This window comes from Bison bison, unplaced genomic scaffold (genome assembly GCF_000754665.1).
Source record: "Bison bison bison isolate TAMUID 2011002044 unplaced genomic scaffold, Bison_UMD1.0 scf7180017864329, whole genome shotgun sequence".
Taxonomy (NCBI): domain Eukaryota; kingdom Metazoa; phylum Chordata; class Mammalia; order Artiodactyla; family Bovidae; genus Bison; species Bison bison.
Window position 1 is genome coordinate 264,800 of NW_011494901.1, and position 16,604 is coordinate 281,403.

Here is a 16,604-nt window from a genome sequence, read left to right on the forward strand (position 1 = left end):
CGGATGACGTCACCGCTGACCTTTGCATTGTGGGGCGGGAGGTCTTCCGGCAGGCAGCTCCCTCTCTCTTATAGGCAGAGATCTGGCGGACGGAAACTACATCTACCGGCAGGCTCCGGGCTCGCGCCTCCAGTTTGTGGGACAGGATGGGACTTGTAGGCGTAGGCCCTAGTGATTGCTGCAGCATGGGCTGGCCTTCCTCGCCCTCACCCGGTACTGCCCCCTCGCTCTAAATCTGCGCATTCCCAGAGTACCTGATTTTAAGAATCGTCTGCTAGGCTGATTGAATGCATAGGTTAACAGGTTTGTCCCTTAGAGATTCTGATTCAGTATTTCTAGGTCGTGGCCTGGGAATCCGTGATTTTTACATGTATTCCCACGCCCTTCTTGAGCAACAAATATAATCTGGGAAATGTGGGAAGCAGTGGACTAGTCACATTTCTTAAATTCAAAAATTGTGGGTTTTATTTCCCCTTCTGATTTTAGTAGAAATACATACTTATTTTAGAAAATTGAAAAATAACAGAAAATTGTGCTGTAAAAAAGTTCCTTGATTTTGTGTGTGTGTGTATTTCCTTCCGGATAGTTTTTTTTTTTTTTTTTTGACTTGCTTGGTCAGTTCTGTGTGACTCTTTGCAACACCCATGGACTGTGGCTTGTCAGACTCCTCTCTCCATGGAATTTTCCAGGCAAGAATACTGGAGTGGGTTGCTATTTCCTTCTCCAGGGGATCTTCCCCACTCAGGGAACAGAACTCTAATTTCCCATGTCCCCTGCTTTGGCAGGTGGATTCTTTACTACTGAGCCACCTGGGAAGCCTATAATAATAATAAGTGAATGTTGAGTAATTGGAATATTACAGGCATGATACCAAGTACTTTATATACACTACTTCATAATCTAAAAAGCAGTTATTATCGCTATTTTGCAGATCCAAAAATGGAGGCACAGAGTTTGTTACCCTGATCACCTAGCTAAAGGTGCAAGAGGAGGGGTTGAAGTCAGGTCTCCTGAATCCAAATCTTGGCGATGTTTAAGCTAAGGCGTACTACATTTTGCGAGCTAGCTGATATCAAAGGTAAGGCTTTTTTTCTTTTTGTTTTTTTGTAGCTACAATTCATCATTGGAACTGCCACCACTATCCTCTCTTCCTTTCAGCTTTTGCCTGTTACTGACTGAACTCTTGCCCATAACCTAGGCATTGTTATTTCCTCATCTTCCATAAGCCGTGGAGGATATGTAAATAATAAATTCTTCAATATCCTTGGCTCCTAAGGAAATAATAGAGATCTCTCTATTATGGATGCTCTCCACTCCAACATTTCCCATGTAAAAGCATTTAGCCCTTAAAATGAATACTGGGGTGTTATAGTTTATACTCAGCCTTTAACTCAAGTTCACTCTTCCTCAAAGGTTAAGTTAACAACCAACATTATCTCTTAATACTTCAGCCATCCTGGGGATTTCATAATGACTATTTCTCCTAATTGTTCCCACACTTATCACCCACTTTTAGCCCCAGGAGAGGCCTGGGTTCAGGCTGCCTGGACCCCCAAGTTCATTCTTCTCTAAACTCTCTGATCACTTTGGCCAGCCTCTTCTCCATTTTGACAGGCACATCTTACTCTCTTTCCTCAGGGTAAACTTTTCTGACCTTCTGACCTAATTGGTTTTATCTCACTTTTATAGACTCTCAAAGCCTCTTTCTTGTAACAATTATTATAATTGAAAGTGAATAATTTATAGGTAAATTGGCCACCTGTTCCCACGGCTAAAGTTTTAGAGCCAGGACCACAGCTTGCTGTTCATCACCATGTTTCCAGCCCATAGCTCAATACCTAGCTGAAAGTAGACGCGTACATTTTGGCCCATTTCCTATAATCATGGGGTAAAGTCAGAGAGACAGTCTGTGTTGGGGGTGGGTGGAGGAGGGTGTCATTTGTAGCCACCACTTGCAGAAAAAGCAGGGGATGATGGATTAATCCATCATGACCAAACGGATAAGTGATCCTGGAGACTGACAGCAAATGGTTTAATCGTTTGTCAGTCTCATGAGGACCTTGTATCATATCCTAGTTGCTAGAATTCTGAACTGTGAAAACAGGTTGAATCTTATAGCTGTGACCTTGTGTCTGGAATCGCTATAAATGGGTTGTGGTGGGGTCAAGGGAATGAAGAGAAAGTAATCAAGACTTGTGCAGTTGCTAAGTCCTATTTGACTCTGTGACCTCATGGACTGCAGCACACCAGACTTCCCCGTCCTTCACTATCTCCCGGAATTTGCTCAAATTCATGTCCATTGAGTCAGTGATGCCATCCAATCATCTCATCCTCTGTCACCCCCTTCTCCTGGTTTATTACTCATCCAGAGTTGCAGTAAGTTTCCACTACACCCAAAATACAAAGACATGTAATATACAATGACTGTCACCAGGGAGCGCCATTGCTGTATTAATAATCCAGGATCTTTAGAAATTTCTACGCAGATATTGTTTTAATTTTGGCCCAGGTAGTGATCTCATTTTCAGATATCCTTTAGGAAAAAATAATCATTGCCTCTCAGTGTTACAATTGGTCTGTAGCACATTGCCTGAGCCCTGTGAATTGTACATACTAAGGACTGGAATATTTTATGTCAACGACTACAAGGCTAAACCTGGATGTCCAAAAGAGAGAGGGCAGAAACTGGAAATGAGATCCATAATTTGCCAAGGGAGATATGAAAAAGCAGCCAGGCATGAGGGCTTCTGCATCAGATGACACTGGATTGGAATCCTGGCTGCATCGCTTTGGGGTGGTGTGACTGGGAAAGTCGCGTCATGTCTCAGAGCCTTAGTTCCTCAGGGCTCTGGTGAGGATGAAGCTTCAGTTTGACATTCTAGTTAGCGTAATTCCTGGTCCCCAGCCAATGTTGATAATATAATACAGTCACAAGTTTACGTTTGGGTGGGGAAGTTATTTAATTAACCAGTGTCTCCTCTACTAACTTCTAAATTACATGAAGGAAGGGTTTGTCTGTTTTATCATTGTGTCCTTAGCACCTAAATAGTGCCTGTACGTATAGGCTCTTGGTAAATATGGATGAATGAAAAAAAATAATGAGTAAATGGGAAATTTGCTCTTCTAAGTATATAATGTAATGTAATGTTAGTCGCTCAGTTGTGTCTGGCTCTTTGTGGCCCATGGACTGTATTCCTCCAGGCTCCTTTATCCATGGAATTCTCCAGGCAAAAATACTGGAGTGGGTTGCCATTCCCTTTTCCAGGAGATCTTCCCAACCCAGGGATTGAACCCTGGTCTCCTGCATTGTAGGAGGATTCTTAACCATCTTCTAAGTATCAGTTCAGTTCAGTTGCTCAGTCGTGTCCGACTCTTTGCAACCCCATGGACTGCAGCACGCCAAACTTCCCTGTCCATTACCAACTCCCGGAGCTTGCTTAAACTCATGTCCATTGAGTCGGTGATGCCATCCAACCATCTCATCCTGTCGTCCCCTTCTCCTCCCACCTTCAATCTTTCCCAGCATCAGAGTCTTTTCAGATGTGTCAGTTCTTTGCATCAGGTGGCCAAAGTGTTGGAGTTTCAGCTTCAACAGCAGTCCTTCCAATGAATATTCAGGACTGATTTCCTTTAGGATTGACTGGTTTGATCTCCTTGCAGGCCAAGGGACTCTCAAGAGTCTTCTTCAATACCACACTTCAAAAGCATCAATTCTTCAGCGGTCAACTTTCTTTATGGTCCAACTCTCACATCCGTACATGACTACTGAAAAAACCATAGCCTTGACTAGATGGACTTTTGTTGGCAAAGTAATGTCTCTGCTTTTGAATATGCTGTCTAGGTTGGTCATAACTTTTCTTCCAAGGAGTAAGTGTCTTTTGATTTCATGGCTTCAGTCACCATCTGCAGTGATTTTGGAGCCCAAAAATAAAGTCTGCCACTGTTTCCACTGTTTCCCCATCTATTTGCCATGAAGTGATGGGACTGGATGCCATGATCTTCATTTTCCGAATGTTGAGCTTTAAGCCAACTTTTTCACTCTCCTCTTTTACTTTCATCAAGAGGCTCTTCAATTCCTCTTCGCTTTCTGCCATAAGTGTGCTGTCATCTGCATATCTGAGGTTATTGATATTTCTCCTGGCAATCTGGATTCCAGCTTGTGCTTCATCTAGCCCGGCATTTTGCATAATGTACTCTGCATATAAGTTAAATAAGCATGGTGACAATATACAGGCTTGATGTACTCCTTTCCCAATTTGGAACCAGTCTGTTGTTCCACGTTCAGTTCTAACTGTTCCTTCTTGACCTACATACACGTTTCTCAGGAGGCAGGTCAGGTGGTCTGGTATTCCCATCTCTTTAAGAATTCTCCACAGTTTGTCCTGACGCACACAGTCAGCGGCTTTGGTGTAGTCACTAAAGCAGAACTAGATGTTTTTCTTGAACTCTCTTGCTTTTTCGATGATCCAGCGGATGTTGGCAATTTGATCTCTGGTTCCTCTGCCTTTTCTAAATCCAGCTTGAACATCTGGAAGTTCATGGTTCATGTACTGTTGAAGCCTGGCTTGGAGAATTTTGAGCATTACCTTGCTAGCATGTGAGATGAGTGCAATTGTGCGGTAGTTTGAACATTCTTTGGCATTGCCCTTCTTTGGGATTGAAATGAAAACTGACCTTTTCTGGTCCTGTGGCCACTGCTGAGTTTTCCGAATTTGCTGGCATATTGAGTGTAGCACTTTCACAGCATCATCTTTTAGGATTTGAAATAGCTCAACTGGAATTCCATCACCTCCACTAGCTTTGTTCGTAGTGATGCTTCCTAAGGTCCACTTGACTTTGGACTCCAGGATGTCTGGCTCTAGGTCAGTGATCACACCATCATGATTATCTGGGTCGTGAAGATTTTTTATACAGTTCTTCTGTGTATTCTTGCCACCTCTTCTTAATATCTTCTGCTTCTGTTAGGTCCCTACCATTTCTGCCCTTTATCGAGCCCATCTTTGCATGAAATATTCCCTTGATATCGCTAATTTTCTTGAAGAGATCCCTAGTCTTTCCCATTTTATTGTTTTCCTCTATTTCTTTGCACTGATCGCTGAGGAAACCTTTCTTATCTCTCCTTGCTATTCTTTAGAACTTGCATTCAGTTGGGTATCTTTCTTTTTCTCCTTTGCCTTTAGCTTCTGTTCTTTTCTCAGCTATTTGTAAGGCCTCCTCAGACAACCATTTTGCCTTTTTGTGTTTCTTTTTCTTGGGGATGGTTTTGATCCCTGCCTCCTGTACAGTGTCATGAACCTCCATCCATAGTTCTTCAGGCACTCTGTCTATCAGGTCTAATCCCTTGAATCTATTTGTCACTTCCACTGTATAATTGTAAGGGATTTGATTTAGGTCATACCTGAATGGTCTAGTGGTTTTCCCTACTTTCTTCAATTTAAGTCTGAATTTTGCAATAAGGAGTTCATGATCTGAGCCACAGTCAGCTCCGGGTCTTGTTTTTGCTGACTGTATAGAACTTCTCCATCTTTGGTTGCAAAGAATATAATCAGTCTGATTTTGGTGTTGACCATCTGGTGATGTCCATGTGTAGAGTCTTCTCCTGTGTTGTTGGAAGAGGGTGTTTGCTATGACCAGTGTGTTCTCTTGGCAAAACTCTTCTAAGTATAGGAATAGGCTATTCAAGATTTTTGAAACTGCCCTCCACCAAATGGCAGAATATCATCAATATACTGGCTGTGTTTACAGAGGGGTCAGATGCAATCCAGTGAGCTTTCCATAATGAATGACTGAACTGAACTAGGAGCCTGGAGCTGAGAGCAGGCCCCAAGGTTAGAGGGAAATCTGTGGGTTGCCTTGATATCCTTCCAGTCTTTCAGGAGCATTCCAGAGTCCGGGGCTGCATTTAGACACCACGCCCAGTTGGGTTAGGCAGGTTGTTGGTCCTCATTCATGTTTATGGTGTGGCCCTTTTTCTCCTTGCTTCCATATGTTCATCCAAAGAGCCTTACTAAGTCTTAGGCCATACAGATGTTCATTTTTTAATTGACAGTATACGGCGTTTCTCGAAATTTGCTGTCTGTAGTATATTGGCTACATCTGCACCAAGGGATCTCAGCTGCTTTTTGTTTACTTCTTTGTGATGTTTTCCAGAATCTCTAATGACCGACTGGATCCAAACACACACTCAGAAAACAAGGCTTTGATAAGCAGGTGTCCTCAGCACCGATCAATACTATCACTGCCTCTCCCACCAAATGTGCATCTTAGATAACATTTCAGGCTGCAATGTTTTTAGCACATTGTCATTTCAAATTCTTATTACTAAAGGATGCTTAGTGAAAGAAGTGATCTGATATAATGTAAGAAAAGAATGGGAAGTTTGAAATCTGGGTTAAGTTTGGATTGGGAACCTCTCTTATCATGTGTGTGACCTTGAACCATCCATGAACCAGTCTGAGCCTCAGTTTGCTCATGTGTAAAATGAGAATATTAATACTTGCCATTTGTTGTTGTAAAAGAGATAGTATGTATGTGGAACCTGACACATAGTTGGCACTCAATAGCTAATAGCTAATAATATGGCCTTGATACAACTTGCTAGTGTACTCAGTTGTAGTCTGTTATGGGGCAGAAATCTTGATTAATATGTGTTTATTTTATAATTTTTTTTAAGTATTTGTTTTTATTTGGCCACTCCAAGCCCTCACTGTAGCAGACGGGATCTTTTAGTCTCAACATGTGGAATCTAGTTCTCTGGTCAGGAGTTGAACCTTGGCCCCGTGGTTAGGAGGGTGGAGTCTTAGCAACTGGACTTCCGGGAAGTCCCAATATGTATTTTGAATTATACTTGCTACTTGCTAGTTTTGATCTTTTGATTACATAGAGAGCCTCTTAGCCAGCCCCTGCACTGATGGCCTCAGGGAAGCCAGGCTCACAGTTGGGCCGTCCACGCTACTGCTGTTGGGATCTGGATCCATTCTGTCTGTCTTCTGTTTTCACACAGACAATGCTACCTGTCATTCTCCAGTGACTCCCCTGTTGATTCATTTGCTTCTAGTTGCCTACCCAGTATCCATTCCCTGTCTTATCATCCAAACCCAGTTTTCTCTTGGGCTTCAGTGTGCCCTGTTAAAGTGTCTGCCCCAGATTCCTTGGGTTGCTAAGGGTGACCATAGGTGTCAGTTCTGACCGAGGAGATAGAAGCTGAGGGTGTCTGGGAAGGCTTTGTCTTGCTGATACAGCCTCTGCCCCATCCTGCTGTAGTACGGAGGTGCAGCAGTCCTGAACCAAAGGGTTAGTTGGGGGCCATGTAACTGGTTCTGGCCAGTGAGCTGTAAGCAGAAGGGATTCATGTCCCTTCTGGGCTGGGATATTTAAGTACTAACATGAGACCCTCCAAGAATTCTCCTTTCACCTGTCATGATAACCAGCACAATTTGAGATAGTGGCTGATATATCATCCTGGGCCCAAATGAGAGGTCGTGGAGTAGGGGCTCCAGTTGGCCCCTAATGGACCAGCAGGATTGAAAAATAAACCTTGGTTGTTTTGAGCCACTGAGATTGTGGAGTTGTTTTTTACTGCAGCATAATCTAGCCCATCCTGACTGATACAAACCTGACCACATTGCTCCGCTAAATCCATTATTGTGGAATGACTGAACATAGAAACTAACAAACATATGATTGGCTAAAAGCGTGAATGAATCAGCTTCCTTCTCCTGGGCCCCATCCCTTCAGATCATGTCTAGGAATGACTATAAATCCACCTAGTTCACTACGTATACCTTTATAGATGTCTTTGGTTTGTCTTTCTTCAACTTTGGTGTTCATCAAAATTCCCTGAGGACCTCATTAAAAATACAGATGCCCAGCCGTCCCTCAGATCTACAGAATCATTCCCAAGAGGTGGGTCATGGCCATTTGCATTTATAACAAGTTTCCTAAGAGATTCTGACAATGGGTCCGGATCAGGAACGTTTGACTGTTTGGGTAGAAAATTCCGACCCCCATCAACAAGCCCAAAAGGGCGATTATTTTTTGGCATGTTGGTTTTTTAGCTTCTCTTTGTCAACCTCCCCACCTCAACCTCTACTCCCAACTCTCACCCTTGTTTCCAGCTGGCCACTTATACCTAAGTGATTACCTTTGGTTGATGGTGCCCTTGAAAATATCCTTGACATCTCCCCTCTGGCTCTTGCATCTCTTGTCTGTAAAGAGAAGCACGTTCATACCTTGAGGGAGGTCATCAATAGTGGTTCCTGAGAATGGAAGTGGGTACCAAGGGTACAGAGGGGTGCAGGTAACTGCTCAAGTCAGCCGTGGGGATGTCCCACAAGAGGTGACATTCAAGCAGAGCCCTCATGAGTGTGGTGGGTGTTGCCCTTCTTTATGGAAGTGCCTTTGAACACGTTCGTTCATTTGGGCCACCCCGCCTGTGAGTCTCTGTAGGGTGGGGAGACCTCTTCTACCTGGCAGCCCAGAGACTTATTTCCCCACTTCCTAAGCGTATGGTTTCCACTCCAGCTATCAGAGGCCACTGTGGTGCTTGGTGCAGCAGGTAGCAGGTGAAGAAAGCATGTTCCACGCCAGAAGGTGGTGTCCTGCTTTCAGAGGGCCGTGGTGGGGGCCCCACAGGGGTGTCCAGTATCTGTACAGTCCATGTCAGAGGCACCTGATGCTGTTCTGACCCAGCACTGGGGCGGTGGCATCTCCGTGGAATGTCCAGTGCTGTGATTTTAGGGGCGACTCCTGTCCACGTCATCTCCAGGCTTGGATCTCTGGCCCTCCCAGGGATTCCAGGAGCCATTCGTATTCCTTTTTTTGGGGGGTGGGGGGGTGCTGTACTGAGTCTTCGTTGTGCAGGACTTTCTCTAGTTGTGGCCAGCAGGGGCTACTCTCTACTGTGGTGTGTGGGCTTCTCTTCGCATGGCTACTCTTGCTGCTGAGCACAGGCTCCAGGGCACACGGGCTTCAGTACTCGTGGATCCTGGGCTCTAGAGCACAGGCTCTATAGTTGTGGCACACAGACTCAGTTGCCCTGTGGCGTGTGGGATCTTCCCGGATCAGGAATTGAAACCCCTTGTCTCCTGCATCGGCAGGCATAGTCTTTACCACTGAGCCATCAGGGAAGCCCCACCCCATATTCTTTACTGCATAACTTTACTGATTAAACCAGCCAGAGTTCATGTATGTTGCAACTAAAGGACCTTTCCTGGATAAGTACATAGAGAGGAGAGAGGATCAGAGCCCCAGGCAGAAGGTTCCAGCTTGAGCAGAGGCCCAGGATCTTGAAGAGCATTGGATGTATTCTGCAGAGGGATGCCAGTCCCGTGGGGTTGCAGAGCATGTATTTGGGGTAGAGTGGGGACCAGCAGGAGATGAGGTGGATGAAATAAGCTGGGAGCTCAAATGCTACCATTTCAGGAATTAAATTTGACCTTGGAGTGGAAACAGTGGGCTTTAAATAGGACAGAAGGAGTACCAGATAGAAAATTGACAAAGATTTCTCTGGGGCAACATGGGGTGTGATTGGACCTGGTGAGACTTGGGGCAGGGAGACGGATGAGGAAGCGGCAAGAAGTATCTCATGTGGTGGATGCTGGCTAGGGCGTCCCTGCCCCTTGAGATCTGGCTCAGACTGCTCACTCCTTCCTTGTCACTGCCCACCCCGCCCTCTGCCCACCACCACTATCCTAGGCCCTGCAGAAGGCCAAGCCTGACCCCACGACACAATTTCTGCAACTTCTCCATGGTCACCACTGCATCAGAACTCCAGCCTCTACTGTGTTCATTTTAGTTTATGGATTTTCTTGTGAAATGCAGCACCTTGATTCCTTAGACGACTTAGATTCTTAGACGACTTTATATGTCCCGAGGGGTTCATGGTCAGCTGTTTCTCCCCATGGGCACACCAGCCTCTGTCCTAGCTCATCACCTTCTCTCTTCCCTTACTCGCTCCATCTCATCTTCACTCCGTGCCTCGTGGTTTGCCTGTGAAATGCCGGATACTCCTGCCCGACAGGTTGCCCTACAGATGATGCCTCTCAAGCCCTTTCTTCCAAACCCAGTTCCAGGCCCATGAAAGAGGCCATCCGAACATGAGGTCACACTTTTAACAAGCCCCATGCTCCTTCAAAGACAGGAGTGATTAACAGTTACTTTTCTGCCTTTACAATAGCTTTGCACAGTTGAATTTTGCTTTTATCAATAGTAATTATAAACCACAAAATAACAGAAATTCGTCTCTCTCATGGAAAAGTCTGGAGGAAGACCGACAGGGCAGCTCCATGACCTTTAGCCTCCCAGGCTCCTCTGCCATCGTGAAAGCTCTGACCCAGGTGGGCTGCTTAAGTCACCAGGCCCTAGAGCGCTGTGGAGCAGGTTGGGAAGTGTAGCTGGACCTCTGGTACAACCCCTGGTTAAAAACTGCTGTACGTATTCTTAAGGAAGAAGCGGCAAGTGTGTGTTGGGAGGAACTAGTGGTTTCTGCTGTGTCCATGAAACCCACTTGTCTCAGAAGTTCCACCTGCACTTTTTCCAGGAGTGGATCTTGAAAGAAGCTTAAATGTTTAGTCTGTGGGTCACGGGGCACAATGGTCCCAATAGTTGCTCTCACTCCTTTGGAAGTGTCAGCTTTGCAGCTTTAGGAAGGGCTGGGATGCAAGGCCGCTCAGGAGTCAGCAGACGCTGCTCACAGTGCCCCACTCTCTGCTTTCCTGGGGCTCAGTCTGGCAGGCACCTCTCTGCAGCTGAAACAGAATGGGGCCCAAGAGGCCTGTGAACACACCGGAAATCTCAGCTCTTGTTGTTCACAGAGGGTTAATTTCCAGAGGGATCCTGGGGCTGCCGAGAAGTGCTTTTCTTTCTGGGGAGACAGTGCAGCCGCTGAAGAGCCTGTGGGTGAGGACAACATTGCCTTCCTGCCTGAGCTCCAGGAGCCTGGGTCCGCTCCTGGCACTGGCTTCTCCAAGCCCATCCAGGACTTCATTGGTGGGCTGTGCGCTGAGCATTTGCTGCTGCCACATGCTGCTAATATTTGAGTGGACTCCTTCCTGGGATCACACTTCAAAGTGGGGGTTTTCTCCATTTTTAGGGGTGCTAGAGAAATGTACAGGTCCCAGTGGCTCAACCCAAAATGAAACCCAGGTCTCCTGCCTCCATTCCAGTGCCATTTTCTTCTATTCCCTCCCGAGGAAGGCTCTGATTGGCAGGTTCCATTTAGTGGGCTGTGGACATCACCAGGTATTCTCAGCTCTCTGCCTTCTAGGCCCAAGGCAGTATTGTACATGTTGGCCCCAAGGCAGGACCATGTGACTAGTTCCAGCCAATGAGCCAGGAGTAGAGTGATGTCACTTCTGGACTAAACTCTGTAATAACTGCTCCAGATCTCTCTCTCTGGCAATGATGGTGGATGCTCCATTAGCCTGGGCTCTGGGTGACCTAGAGCAGAGCCCTCAGCTGACCCTTGATGGAGCTGTAGAGTGATCAAGAAATAAGTCTTTGGTGTTTTAAAGTCATTCAGATTTAGGATTTTTTTGTTGTTGTTACCTGGCCTGACCTGACTTTACCTGCACACTTACCATCTGCTTGGTCACTTGGCATTTCAATACCCTTCCTATTTTGGGGGTAGCCTCCACCCTCTAAGATTTGTTGGGCAGCAGAGCCTTCCTATGGAAGGTGGAAGTGCCCAGTATACACTTTCCCAGCTCCCCTTGCAGCTCGGTGCACCAGCCGTGGCGCCACAGACTCTGTGTTTGTAGCAGCTGCAGTGGTGATGTTGCTGGGCTGGTTTTGTTGCAAGAGTTTGAGCTGTGATTCTGGCTGTGTGACTTCCCTTTATTCCTGCCTACCTTCTAAGCCTCGTTCTCCACCCTTCCTGTCTCATCTGTGAGCTGCTCAGCATCCTTTTAATAAATTTGCTTTCAGTTTAAATCACCCATACTTCATTTATGTTGCTTGCAGCTAAGAGCCTTGGACGGATACAACCAAATAGAGGGCAGTGTGGGGTGGCACAGGAGCCAGGACCTGGAAGGAAGGATCTGGCAAAATGTGCCTGACTTTTCTCCCTTGCACAAATTGCTTCTCTGGGAGCAACTTTGTCTGTCTTAGGCCAGAGCAAACCAAAGTGCTGGGTAGGAGCTCTGGTTATACTTGGTCAGCCTTTTGGGCATGTGAACCTCACTTTTCTTATCTGTAAAAGGGCGAATGATAGGACCTCACTTATAGGGTAGTTGTGAGGCATGTATTTGAAAGAGAATATATTTGAGGAAGTTCTGGGAACCATAAGACAAAACCCCAGTGCAAGTTCACAACGTTATTCTTCTGTGTTAACTTGCCCAAATATATCCAGCTGGGGAGTCTTGGATGGCACGACAGGTTAAATGAAACCCATTCTTCCTGATGCCACCGTTCTGTCACTCACCTCTCGAGAGGTCACAGACCAGTCCTTAAGATTCAGACCCATCTGAGATTCTGCTCAGGAGACCAGAGACCTCAGACTGGAGGGGATGAAAAGATTCCTGGTGGACTTGGTAAAGGCAGAGAAGCACAGAGGTGGGAAAGGATATTAGGCCTTGTTCTATTCAATCCTCTCCATTTTGAGAGTCCAGAGAGAGAGGGAGAGCCTCCAGCCTACGGCCACTCAGCAGCTCTGTGGCTGAGCTTGGGGTTGGGATGCAGATCTTTTCATTTTGACAGCGTGCCTTCATCTGGACATACATGTGTGCTATCATCCAAGAATGCAGAGAACACGGGAATATGACAACTCTTCCTCAAATTAACAACCCCCACTTCCTAGCAACCTGTGACCGACTGGTCCTCATCCCCCCATAGAGAAGGATCTCCAGAGCACTGTTTCTGTTTTTTCTTTCTTAGCCCTCTAAACACTTTATTGAGGAAGGCTGAAAACTGCTGAATCGATTTTTTTTTTTAAATTAGCACAGAATCTGAATCAAAGAAATTTGGAAGAAGAGAACTTTCTCATCCAAGTGGCTGCCGGCACCCCCACCCCGGCTGAAGCGCTCCCTTGTTCTCGCCTGCTCTGCCCCAGATTCATGGGCCGCGCTCTGGATCGTTGGCAGTTTCCTCTGTACTGTCCTGACAACCTCCGGCCATGAAACTGAAAAGCTAGTTACCGAATCTCGCTCCTACCGGCTTTGTCCTTGCCAGGGATTCAACAGAGAAATGTGGAAGAGGGAGCCTCCCCGCGCCTGCAGCAGGCTGAAATGCCACCAGAATGACAATGGGCTGGGGTGTGGGAGGAGGGGAGCGTGTGCAGCGTGCCAGGAATGAATGAATGAATGAGAGGGAGTGAGAGAGAGCGAGAGAGAGCGAACTTGGGGCTTCAAATTAAAAAATTCCAGGGTCTCAACAGAGGTGCTGGTGTCTGTACTCCAAGGCTTGCTACCGAATGCTGAGCTGGGCACTTTTCCCTAGGCGGGTGCCCTCTGGCCCTCTGCCAAGGTACAGAGCTTGGGGCTGCAGAGGGGGGAAGTAGGACTTTGGGGGCGGAAATGGCTCCAAACTGGGGCAAGGCCTGGGAGGCCAGCCTACCCAGTCAGCTTACTGTCTGGCCAAACTCCCCCTCCCATCCCCCTACCACCTCAAGGGTCTCCACTGAATTTAGACATTAGTACTCACGCCACATACCCTCCCCACCCCACTAGAGGAATTTTAAGAAATCCACAAAAACCAGAGGAATTTTGATTACCCTTAATTAAGGAAAAGCTTTCCAGAAGACCACGTGATGGGTGACTCCCTGTGACATGGGTGTCCCGCAGCTGCAGGAGGGTGGGGCAGCCCGGTGGCTCTGTGTCCTCTGCCCTGGGCCCTGGCACTCACACAGAGCAAGGTCCTAGTGGATGTTTGTAGGAATGGCTTCGTTCAGAGAGCTCTTGTTCCTGCCTCATCCCCTCCCTAGACTTGGGGACTGACGTAGGGGTGTGTGGGGAAGCGGGAGAGTGAGGTGTCTGAGCAGCGGGCCTCTGGGGCCAGGCTGAGTGGGGTCTCTGACTTGATAGCCAAGAGACCTTGAGCCAGTTGCTTAACATCCTCAAGTGTGTCTCCTTATCCCTGATGTGGGAATCACCATGGTGACCACGCACAGGGAGGCTGTGAATTAAACAAAGACCTCCATGTCTGCTTGCCGGGTAGTCAGCGTTCAATAAAAATAACTAGGCATAAACCCAGAGCCCATCCTGACATAGGGAGACTCTTCTCAAGAGCTTCCACCTCATCATCCACAGATCCTGGGACTGGTCTTGTTACTGGACCGGCCTGGCATTGGCGGGACCTTGGGAAGCTGGGCAGGTCCTTTGTGTTTTAACTGAGCATGTGCATTCACTCAGTCAGCCTCTCTGTTCTTGTTCAGTCGCTCAGTCGTGTCCGACTCTTTGCGACTCCATCGACTGCAGCACGCCAGGCATCTCTGTCCTTCACTATCTCCCTGAGTTTGCTCAAACTCATGTCCATTGAGTCGGTGATGCCATCCACCCATCTCGTCCTCTGTCATCCCCTCCTGCCTTCAGCCTTTCCCAGCATCTCATTTGTTCGCAGAGACTGTTTCCCCGTCTCTCATCTGTTCACGCAAGTATTTATCGAGTGCCTTCCACACGCCGTCTTGTGCTGGGGTTTGAGCTAAAAGAGCAAGTGAAAGGGCCCTTGATCTCAGTTCTTGAAGCTCACAAGCCAGCAAGAAACAAACAACGTCAAAGTCAGAATCATCTGCGGCCCAGATCAGTAGGTGATCAGGGAAGGCTTCTCTTGGGGGCAATGTTTGAGCCTAGATCTAAATAGCAAGAAAGAGTGGCCACCTCCTGAGGGAAGGGCAACCTGGGAAGGAAGCAGTAGTTTGGAGGCTTGGAGGTGGGGCCAGGACTGCTTAGGGGGTGCTTGTGGCTGAGGCTGATGGAGGTGGGACAAGACTGGTTAGGGGGCGCTTGTGGCTGAGGCTGATGGAGCACCAGGACTGCGGCGGGGAGGAGCAGATGCGTTCTGGGAAGCCACGAGAGAGCTTATTTCATAGGAAGGCAGCCTGGAGGACTGGGGTTGGGCCCAGAGTCCAGCATGTGGTAGGAGCGGGGTGCTTCTGCCAGTGCCTCCGGCCCTGCTTTGCCCTGCACCTGCTGTAAGTGCATTGAAGGACAGATCATTCAGAATCGAGGTGTAGTCTCATCATTATTATGCATGGCCTGATTTCTCAAAGGGCGTCTCCCCGAACTTGGGGTCACCCCTGGGCCCGGTTGAGGGGGAGTGGATATGCCCTCCCACCTGTCACCAGCCTCTCCTGCTGTTCTCTGTGTGGGGTGCACACGCTGGTGCTGACTCCCAGGGGTGCAGGCAGTTCTGCTGGAATTGGAGACGCCCTTCCCCAGCTGGGTCCTGACTGAGGCAGGTGTCAGGTAAGCTCCAGGGTGGGCCTGTTGTCCAGGCCTGCAGCCTGAGATCACCCCCATGATCAGTCTCCCTTGGTCCCAGCTGCACAAACAGAGGACCTGCAGCCACCCTGAATGTTGGATCTGGGGTCCCAACGCTGTGTGGGCATCGCCAGCCGATTCACAAAGGGCTGCCTGCTGGGGTCAGGCAGCCAAAGACCCTCTGGTGGGACGGAGCCTGAGGCTGTTCTGTTGAAAGGAGCTAAGAGACGTGTAACCCAGCCCCATTCGTTCAGTCATTCATTCAACACATGTTTGTTAAGCACCTACCACATACCAGGCATTGTATTAATGCCAAGTTATATACTAGACCCAGGGAACTATGGTGAAGAGCAGACCAGCGATTCTGGTCCTCATGGCTGTCAGTACTTTTAAGCAGGTGAAGACACACAAAACAAGGAAACCTAACAAATACATAAATTGGAACATAATATATGTGAGAGAAAACATGAGAGCAAGACATACAGCATATGGGACAGACCCAGTTTGGTCAAAATGGTCCAGGTGCGAAGGCTCAGGTAAGTCACAGTCCCATATAAATGGGATTTATATAAATATAAATCCCCAGAATGCCCGTATCATCTCTGAGGCTCATTACTAATAATACTGCCCAAAAGAATAAATATGAAAACCATGTAGAGAAAATCTGAAATGTGGTCAATATTGAGATTAGTTGCAAATCCTGATGTTAATGAAAGTGGTGAAATCTGACAGTCACTGGCTGTGTTTATAAACTCAGAGATAGGAACAGGTGACATGTTTGTGGAGCATCTCCAGTGTTAGGCTATGTGGTGGGGGGTCCGGGGGTCCCCAGGATGTTAAATGTTAGCTAGAAGTGAAGTATTCCTGCCTGCACCCAGCCTGGAGCACCTCTCAGGGGCTGTCTGTGCTGTGCCACGTGAGGCATGGCAGGGCTGCAAATTCCCAGCTGTCTGTTTTGTTTTGCTTCAAGATCTGACCTTGTTGCCAGATTTCTGTCGAGATTAACTTACGGAGTCCCAGATGTAGTTCATTCTATGGCAGGTTAGGTTTCCACAGTCGATGAAGTTAGTTATATCTACATCTCGGTGAAGCAGGCACAGAAGGGGAGGTTTGAATGGCAAAAAAAATCTCATTTTAGATTGGGAAAAATAGAATTCATGCTTGAGAAAAGAGTGCTATTTCTGTCTCCAG

At 47.3% G+C, this 16,604-nt stretch overlaps 1 long non-coding RNA gene across 2 annotated transcripts; it reads left to right on the forward strand.

The window, feature by feature from the left end:
• The first annotated feature begins 169 nt into the window (after nucleotides 1–169).
• LOC104998387 lies at nucleotides 170–13,322 on the forward strand. 2 transcript variants are annotated; one of them, XR_826453.1, is made up of 3 exons: nucleotides 170–213; nucleotides 932–1,078; nucleotides 12,937–13,322. It is a non-coding gene; the product is annotated as an uncharacterized LOC104998387 (long non-coding RNA). The 2 variants fall into 2 exon arrangements; XR_826452.1 differs by having other exon boundaries at nucleotides 177–303.
• The last annotated feature ends 3,282 nt before the right edge of the window (nucleotides 13,323–16,604 follow it).